Below are 9,812 nucleotides of genomic sequence, written 5' to 3'. Positions count from 1 at the left end.
ACAACGAAATACTATTAAATACGATACAATTTTACACAAGATATTTATTTATTTATAGAATGGATATACCTAAACCTTGCTACAACACTTATAGGCAGTGTACCTAATCGTACAGTAGTGTAGTTTTTAGTAAGTCCGGTTCGTTCCACAGGGAACTCTTAAACAAGCTTAACGCTATATTAGTTTTAAATTTATAAAAATACAAATATATATATAAGTGATATTATTATTATAAAAGGGGGTTATTTACCGTTTAATGACCGGTTTGTCGATTTTTAAAACTTTAGTCGCAGTTAAAACCTAATGTAAAATATTAAATAAATAAAAGACTTAATTTAAAGCGTAAAGTAAATAACGATAATGAAATTGCGATAAATAAAAGTGCGATAAAATAAAATTGCGATAATTAAAGAGTACGATAATTAAAAGTGCAATTAAATACAATGACAATAAATAAAAGTGCGATAATTAAAAGTGCAATTAAATATGAAATAAAAGAATTATGCTTATTTAAACTTCCATAATCATGATGTTTGACGTGTTGATTTTTAGTTTATTCTCATGGGTTAATTGTTCTTTGTCCTGGATTATTCAATATGTCCATATGAATTTGTCCATAATAGTCCATCAGTCATAATCATAAAATGCGGAAGTCTTCGCCAAATTATTCTTATTCCAGAAGTCAAATATTCCAATTAATTGGGAATTCGAATTGTAACAAGGTTTTAATACTTTGTTTAATGAATACACCAGGTTATCGACTGCGTGTAAACCAAGGTTTTACTACTTTGTTAACAATTACACCAATTACCCTTGAATGTAATCCACCCCTGTTTCAACAAGTCTACTAACTATTAATCCAGTTCCATGTCCGGTAAAATGAACAATTATTGGTATTTATAGATATCCCGCCCACCGTGCCCAGTCAAGCGTATGTGGTTATATATAAATACGTCAAATTATAAGTCTATATATTAAATTAACGAGGTATCATTTAGTTAATATAAAGCCCATTAATAGCTCATAGTCCAATTTCCACAAGTGTCGTTCTTTTGTCCAAACCCCAATTATGGTACAAAGCCCAATTACCCAATCTTAATATTTTTAGCCCAACATCATGATTAATTTGTCTTAAATAAGCATAATAATAACTTAGCTACGAGACATTAAATTAAAAATAACATTAACCATAACTTACAGTGATTAAAAATAGCGTAGCATTACACGGACAGAATTTCGACTTACACCCTTACAACATTCACTAACATACCCTTATTATTAAAATTTAAAATTAAAATTAAAATTATAATATAAATATGAATATATTTACGTATAGATAGAGAGATGGATATTTGATATATAAACTGAGCCAAAACACGCGAATTTATAGGACCAGGCCTGAATTTCAGGGCCATGCGATCGCATGGCTTTTGTGCCTCCAGGCCATGCGATCGTATGGGGGTAGGTAGCAGCTCACATGATTTTTGTTTCTTTGCTTGTCGACGTTTTAATAAATAAATATAATATATAAATAATTATAAGAATTATTTAAATATTATATTATATTTATGTGCATAGTTGACTTGTAATTTTTAGTCCGTTGCGTCGAGCGTCGAGTGTTGACTTTGGTCCCGGTTCCGAATTTTCGAACGTCCTTGCATATAATTTAATATCTTGCACTTTGCGTTTCGCGTCTTGTACCCTTGTAATTTTGAGACGTTTCTCATCAATAATTGGAACCACTTTGATTGTATTTTGTACTTTTGAGCTTTTTGGTCGTTTGCGTCTTCAATTCGTCGATTCTGTCTTTTGTCTTCACCTTTTATTATTTAAACGAATATCACTTGTAAATAGAACAATTGCAACTAAAAGATTGTCTTTCTTGAGAGATAATGCTATGAAATATATGTTCGTTTTTAGCATTATCAAATATTCCCACACTTGAGCGTTGCTTGTCCTCAAGCAATATAGTCTTGAAATAAAAATACTAGAATCACTTCTTTATTCTTCACACTTTGTACATCAGTGATTTCTATACGGCGGTATAAACAATGGTAGTAACGATGTGGTTTACAGTCCCACATGACTATAAAAATTTAGATCCATTAAGGAAATTGGATCTTTATGAAAACATTTGATCTTTTGAAGATTAAATCTAGCTTTTACCCTAGATGAGTTTTTCGGAATAACCCTTCACCGGTGTTTGCAAATTATTTTTGTGGGTTTAGTAGGTTTCAGATTTGAAAACTTTAGCTCAAAACTTACGGTTTTGTGTCATCCACTTGCTAACCTTGTATTGGGAAAGCAACACGTCCAGTATACTTGTTCCGTATATTACCTTTCTGTAAACTACCGTCCGGTTGTAAAGGAAAGCGTTGAACAAGCAACTGTTAAGGCAATGTCCCCTGACATGCTTTTAATTATGGTCTATAACGTGTCGGATGCAATTACTATCCTTGGTAGGAGCAATTGTAAAGCTCACCCTTATAATTTTTCGGTCTGGCACAAGGTCCTGTCTTTGACCATGCTATGCAACCACCGTTCTTACGGTTGACACCCGATTTGGTTCAGGTGACCTAATGAATTCCAGGTGAATTCCTAGGATTTTACGTTCAATAGTAATGAACGCATTAAAAATGGGTTTTCAGAAAACAAATCGGTTTGTAATTTTGATCAAACTATTTTCTCGTTCAAGCTCGAGTTTAGATATCATCGAATTTCATGAGTTTGTAATTCTCAATCTTTAAGGTCAATCTCTAGGATTGAGTAATATCAGGCTTAAAAGCTGATTTTTGATCTTTAAGGAGATTATCCTTTCTGGGGATCTGGTTCATTAGTCTTATCCAGCTAATTTGCACGGTGTTCTCCCCATTTTATAAGACAGATCCTCTCATGGTTAGGATAAGTCTGACCACTTGGCGACCCTGTTTGATGATGAGGTCCGTGGATTTCCTGCTGATTTTAGAGATGACTTTTCTAGATTTTTCGTCAACCTACAGCCGATCTGGACGACAACTTCATGACCTAAATCAAGAAGCGCGTTTCTTTTTCGGAAGACTTTACTTCCTTTTAATGAAGGAATTGATTCATCGTGTAGATCCATCTTTTCTTTCAAATATATTACAGTAAATTGGGTAAAACTGTTTAGATTAGTCCAAAGCAAAAGTATCTTCAGTTATTTGTAAAAAAATATGTGATATATGTTTTAAATAACTTGATAAATTTTTCCCACACTTGGCTTTTATTTTCTTTTATTTGCCTTTTTATTTTCCTCTATCCCATTTTAAATGAATTCTAACATTTTGGTTTGTTTCTCAATTTATGTCCTTTCTGAGGTAACAATAATTTCGGTGTTAACACCTAGTTTTATCGTTCATAAATATGTATAAACATGATTTTGAGTTCATTTAATTGAAAATTTTGAAAATTTTTACTAGAATTGGGTAGTCGGTATATAAGACTAGGGCTGTTCTTTATTATCAGATAGCACTAGATTCTAATACAACTACTGCGTTACTAGTATTTTTAATGGTAACCAAGTGTTTAAATCAAAAAAATTTTAAAATTCCGAAAGAATTTAACCCCTTCCCACACTTAAGATCTTGCAATGCGCTCATTTGCAAGAAATCAGTAACAATTTAAATTATTGAGGGTGATTAGCGTAGAAAAATGATTAAATTTTACCAAAGTTTTCAAACATATTGGCGTTTGTTTGCTGAATGATAAATGGTGCATATCATTTGTTCATTCCGTCTTGTTGTTACATCACATTTGTTTTTCGTTTTGTCGTCAAAAGTATTAGCTTTTGCTGAACTTAATGCCAGTCTTTGAAAATGCGCTGTTTTACCCTTTTTTGTACAATTGAAAATATACATACATACAAATATAAACATGCATGGCAATTTGAAATGGGACTTAAAATCCCACTTTCAAATCAAAAATGAAACATTAGTACAACATAATAAAAATATTAAACATTACAATAAAAGTATCATAATATAATGTGTTTAAACATAAATAAACAGAAATAATAAAAATTAAAAATCATATAAATTACCAACAGGAACTATATCAATCATGGATAGGGGTTCCAGTTCATGTCATCGTCCGGGTTCCATGGTTGGTGATAGGTGTACTGGTATGCCTAGTTAGGGTCGTAGAGAGTATAAGGCGGTCTCATCTCGGGCTGGTGTGGAGGATAGTAAGCTGGTATGGTCGGGATGTAGGGCTCCTGAGGTGACAGCCGGCTCATAATCTGACGCTGATGATAGTCTCATCTATCATGCTGTCGTTACCTGGAATGCTCGTAATCATTCCGGGCTTGCCACTGCTCCATCCGACGAAATCTCTCCGCGTTTGTCATGTCTACCTCATCTACACGCTGGTAGACATCAGTCATAGCCTCTCGAATGACATCCCTAATGTCATCCGTTTCCTCCATCTCCTCATCTGAGCCTCTCTCTACCTGAGGTTGAATACCTACATAGGGTATTGCCTGGTTGCGTCTACTCTTTAATACCTTAGCACCTGCATAAACCTTCAATCCTAAAAGCTCTACCTGTTCCCTACATTCCATAAGTGGACCCCCTTGGTCCTTATCTACATCCAAATACTCTCCAATGAGAGTAACAAAAATACCTCCTCCAATTATCCCCCCTTCCTGTATTCCTTCAACCATCTTAGATAAATAAAAACCAATACAGTAGGGGATATTAACAAAGCCTTTTGGGTCTCGAATACACTTTAGGTAAAATAAATCATGTAAGGTCAATTTTTCCTTGTTGTGACCTCTCTGTGTAATTGAGTTAGCCAAAAATCTATGAATTATACAAAGCTCGGCTTTGTTAATATGTAAGTAGGTATGTGTTCCTCCCCGCCCAAAAACATTATAATCAGACATACGTCTCCAAACGGCGTTCGCGTCAAAATTCCTATCTACCCTTTCACCACGATAAATCAAATTCATACAATCGGGTAGTAGTAATTCAGCGGGCGTATATATCTATAATGCCCTGGCCATGTCCAGCATGGACATCCTGTACATCCTACCGTCAAGTATAAATCTAAAAAAACTTCTATCATCTAATCTATCTACATCTACATTTAACGCTATAGTACTCATCAGCTCAACACACCATTCCTTATATACAGGTCTACGAATGGTGAATAGACGTTCCCAATCGGTAAAAGAAGAACTGCCATACCTTTGAATCAGATGTTCCCTAACACGGTCAGCAAGTTGGACCCTTTCCAAAGGATCCCAATCAATTACCCTAGGCACCTCCACATCTTTCGTTATTAATTTGAATTTATTACTTTGATATGCCGGGTAATCTCTCCATCGTCTATCGAATCTCAGATTAGGATGCAATGTGTATTCAGGAATCGTTGGGTATTCTACAGGTGGATGCATCGAAAATACTATGAATTCATTAACAAACTGTAGCGGATCATAATAAGGTACATGTTGATCAGGCTGATGTTGTTGTTCCTGTTGTTGTTCTGGTTCGGGTTCTGGTTCTTGAGCAGGTCGTCTAGATGATGATGATGATGAACCTCCAGTATCGGCTCTCTGCAAAACACATTAAACACAAAATTTGTGCATCCAAATATGCATTAGAGTTAGCAAAATAACAACTTAAAACAATCACAATAACATGTTCAATCAAAATTAAACTTATACACATTTTCACAATTTTTTTACAATTTTACACTTTTTCAAATAAGCACATATGAAAATGTATATAAAGTTCATAAGCATTTAACTCAAATAACATGTTAAAACAACCTTTACTAACAATTAAACAAGTCTCAAATGGCAATTATATCAAATTAATCAAGTTCATGAATTTTAGACTTAAAAAGTCTACTTTAATCTCCAAAAATCATGTTTAGGATCAAAGTTTGGATCATTTAACTACCTAAACATGTTACACTACTCAATTTAGCAATAATTCATGACAAAAATCGGCCATAACCTATTTATATCAAAAGCCCCAAATTGCTCAAGAACACAAACCCTAGATTTCTAAAAATTTTGAAGTTTTTGTCTTCAAATCATGTTAAATAGCATCAATCTAGGTTATACATGTATAAAATACTAACAATTTAACTCTAATTACACTAGAAATTAACAAAATTGTATTAGGTAAAATATTGGTAATTATCACAAAAACTAGAGAATTTAAAAGTTTAGGGGTGTAATTTTTACCTTTCTTGATAAACTTATGAACAATTTCATGATTAGAGTGAAAAATTTGACGAATTACGGTAAATTTTGGCGATTTTTAGAGGTGATTTGGGAGTATTTTCGTGTATATGTGTGTGTTTTGTGGTGAGACAGAACAGGTCGACTGCTATATGATCCTGGCCAGATTTTCAGCTCCATGCGATCGCATGGAGTTGAAGTTCAAAACCCATGCGATCGCATGGGGGTCCGGGTACAGTGACTTTGGCTTTTTTTTTTTTTTTTTTTTTTTATAAAACCTTATAACTTATAAAACATATAATTAATAAAATTTTAAAAATTGGTTTCTTTTTAGGATGAGGGCGTTTCGGATCGATGTCCTAGTCCGTCCCTCGACAAAATTTTAAAATTTGTCAATTTTTAAGCGCGGTTTTAAAAGTAAAGATTTTTGGGTTTTTTAAATGTTTAGTTCAATAAGTTTAAAAATAATGATAATAAAAGTTCTCGTCCCTCCCTTGGGTAGAGCAATTTTGGTTCAACGACCTAGTCTTCAACTCACGACGAATTTTAAAAATCAAATTTTTAACTTAACGAAATAAAGTAAATTTTTGTTTTTAAATTCACACCAAACTTAAATTTACGATGCATAAAATTAAAAATTCATATTAAAATTTCACACCAAACTTAAATTATATTTTTGTTTTTATACATACAAACTTATATTAAAAATAATAATTTTTCAAATATTTACAAATTTAAATATATTGATTTAAAAAGTTTACTATATTATTTAAAAATAAAGTAAAAATAAAATAAAATCTTTTTGGTCTTTTATCCCACTTTAATCAATCAAATATTATTAAAAACATACGCCCCTCTTTTCGGTAAAGTAATTTTGGCTATATTACCTAGTTTTACTCCTGACGAATTTCTGAAATATTTTGGGTTGATTGATTAAAGATATTTATACCTTAAGAATAAACGGTAAATTTCGCAGTGATGTAATAAATTTTTGTATGATATCAATAATTTCGGTCACGCATACCTAATTTTATCGAATACCAATTTAATACTTTATAGCGAACAAATTAGCGTTTATTATCAAAAGGTTAAAAATAAAAATAAAAATAAAAACTGTACATACTTACCTGTGAGATAGTATTCTTAGTGATATGCTTTAGCCCACTCATAAGATAGTCGGACTAATTGATTTTCCATAGCTACATAGGCGTAACCTCGAGCATTCAACGTTTTTTCTTCTAAACATATGAACGGTCCATCTCTGCATAAAGTAACGAATTCGGTATTGAAATATGTCTGATTCGTTGAGCATTTTCCTTCGTGTGACCATTTTTCGCATTTGTGACATCTTTCAAGGTGTCGTGCTCTTCTTTTCACTGCGGATTTTGATTTTCCTTTACCAAACTGTAACTTATTATTTTCGTTTCTGGATTCTTTTCTTACTCCGTCCAATTTACATTAGATTAATGATACTATTTCACTTGGAAGGGTGTCATTATTACGTTTAGTGATCAAAGCGTGTAGCATTAGACCATGTGGTTTAGTTCACAAGAAGTCTTCATCTCGTAAAACCTAAAAAAAATAAAAATTCAGAATGGGGGGAGAAGACTAGTTCTTTAGGGTCTGCTAGGGAAAGACCATTCGGGTTCTATTTTCGAGAACTACACGAAAACAAAAAATCTAACTCTAACAAAAATACGTATTACCCTAAAAAGATTCGATTCTCCCCACACTTAGTTGAAATTGTGATTAACGTTATTTTTAATTGGATCATCAACAACTTGTATATCTCTGACTTTTACTTCAATCCATTTGTTGATTTCCTCCGTAACTTTCACAAATTCAACTAACATCGCCTTTTCTTTTGGCGATAAATTGGATATTAATCGGTTACATAACTTAAAGTTTCCCTTAATCTTAGCATCGTGAATCCGTTTATAAAGTTTCTTCGTTGAAATGTTAAAAACGGGTTCATCTAATTTCTTATCATCAACGGGGTTCTTTGTGATCGGATTATCATTAAGTGTTTCTTCATCTTCCCCATACTTATGCGTTTTTATTGGTCTAACAGTTTTGGTTGGTGGAGATCTAAACTTTCGATTCACAAAGGTGATTGATTTATCACCATCCCTAAGTGTCATTCTACCTTCTCTTACTTCAATGAATGCCTCAGTGGTTGCTAAAAATGGGCGACCTAAAATTAGAGGAATATCAAGGCTTTCCTCCGTATTAATCACTATGAAGTTTGCAATAAAGGTCAAACTTCCCACGTTAACAAGTAAATTATTTTCTATTCCAACCGGGTGTTTAATGGTTAGGTCAAATAATTGAACACCTATTTTGGTTGGTTTTAATTTACCCATACCTAATCTTTTGTATAAGGAAAGAGGCATAATATTTGCACTTGCTCCTAAATCTGCGAGTCCATTATATACAGCACCATCATTAAGCAAGAAAGAAATGATAAATTTACCCAGGTCTCCTGCTTTAGTAAGTCGAGTTGGTTTGTAAACCTTTTTCGGGTGTTCTTTTCTTGGTTCTTTCACTTCTATTTGAACTTCTTGTTCACATTTTTCTTCGTTTCTTGGAATGAGAGGTTTGTATAAGAATTCTTCTTCATCACTCAAATTTGAATCCTCTCTATTTTCCAATTTTGATTTTTCATATGTTGTTGATAACATATTTATGTTTTTCATTTTGAAGGTTTTCTTGGGTGGTGAAATTATGATTGACTTCATTGTCAACTTCCATCGGACCATGTATGTAATATTTAACTCTGTGACCATTAACTTTAAATTCAATCCCATTTGAATTTATTAACTCTACTGTTCCGTATGGGAAAACTCTTTTGACTATAAATGGTCCAGACCATCTTGATTTCAATTTTTCAGGAAATAGCTTGAATCGTGAATTGAAAAGAAGAACTCTGTCTCCTTCTTTGAATTATTTTGAACTTCTGATTCTTTTATCATGCCATTTCTTCGTTCTTTCCTTATATATTAACGAATTTTCGTATGCTTCATGTCTTAATTCTTCTAATTCGTTTACTTGACTTAATCGTAGATGTCCGGCTTCATGTAAATCAAGATTACATGTCTTCAAAGCCCAAAATGCTTTATGTTCAATTTCAACTGGAAGATGACATGCTTTTCCGTAAACGAGTTTAAAAGGTGTGGTTCCAATTGGAGTTTTGTAGGCTGTTCTAAAAGCCCAGAGTGCATCCTCCAATTTAATGGACCATTCCTTCGGATTTGATCCTACAGTTTTTGCTAGAATACGTTTTAAAGCTCGGTTGGTATTTTCAACTTGTCCACTTGTTTGTGGATGATAAGCGGTGGAGATTTTATGAGTTACTCCATATCTTTTGAGAACTTTCTCAAGTTGATTATTACAAAAATGAGTACCCCGATCACTTATTAAAGCTTTCGGTGTTCCGAACCTTACAAAAAGACGTTTTAAAAAGTTGACTACAACTCGTGCATCGTTAGTTGAGAGAGCTTGTGCTTCCGCCAATTTAGATACATAATCAATGGCAACGAAAATGTAGAGATTATTATGAGATTTTGGAAATGGACCCATAAAGTCAATACCCCAAATGTCAAAT

Source organism: Rutidosis leptorrhynchoides, chromosome 2 (assembly GCF_046630445.1).
Source record: "Rutidosis leptorrhynchoides isolate AG116_Rl617_1_P2 chromosome 2, CSIRO_AGI_Rlap_v1, whole genome shotgun sequence".
NCBI lineage: Eukaryota > Viridiplantae > Streptophyta > Magnoliopsida > Asterales > Asteraceae > Rutidosis > Rutidosis leptorrhynchoides.
The sequence above is the reverse complement of the archived record's forward strand: the minus strand, read 5'-3'. Positions refer to the sequence as shown.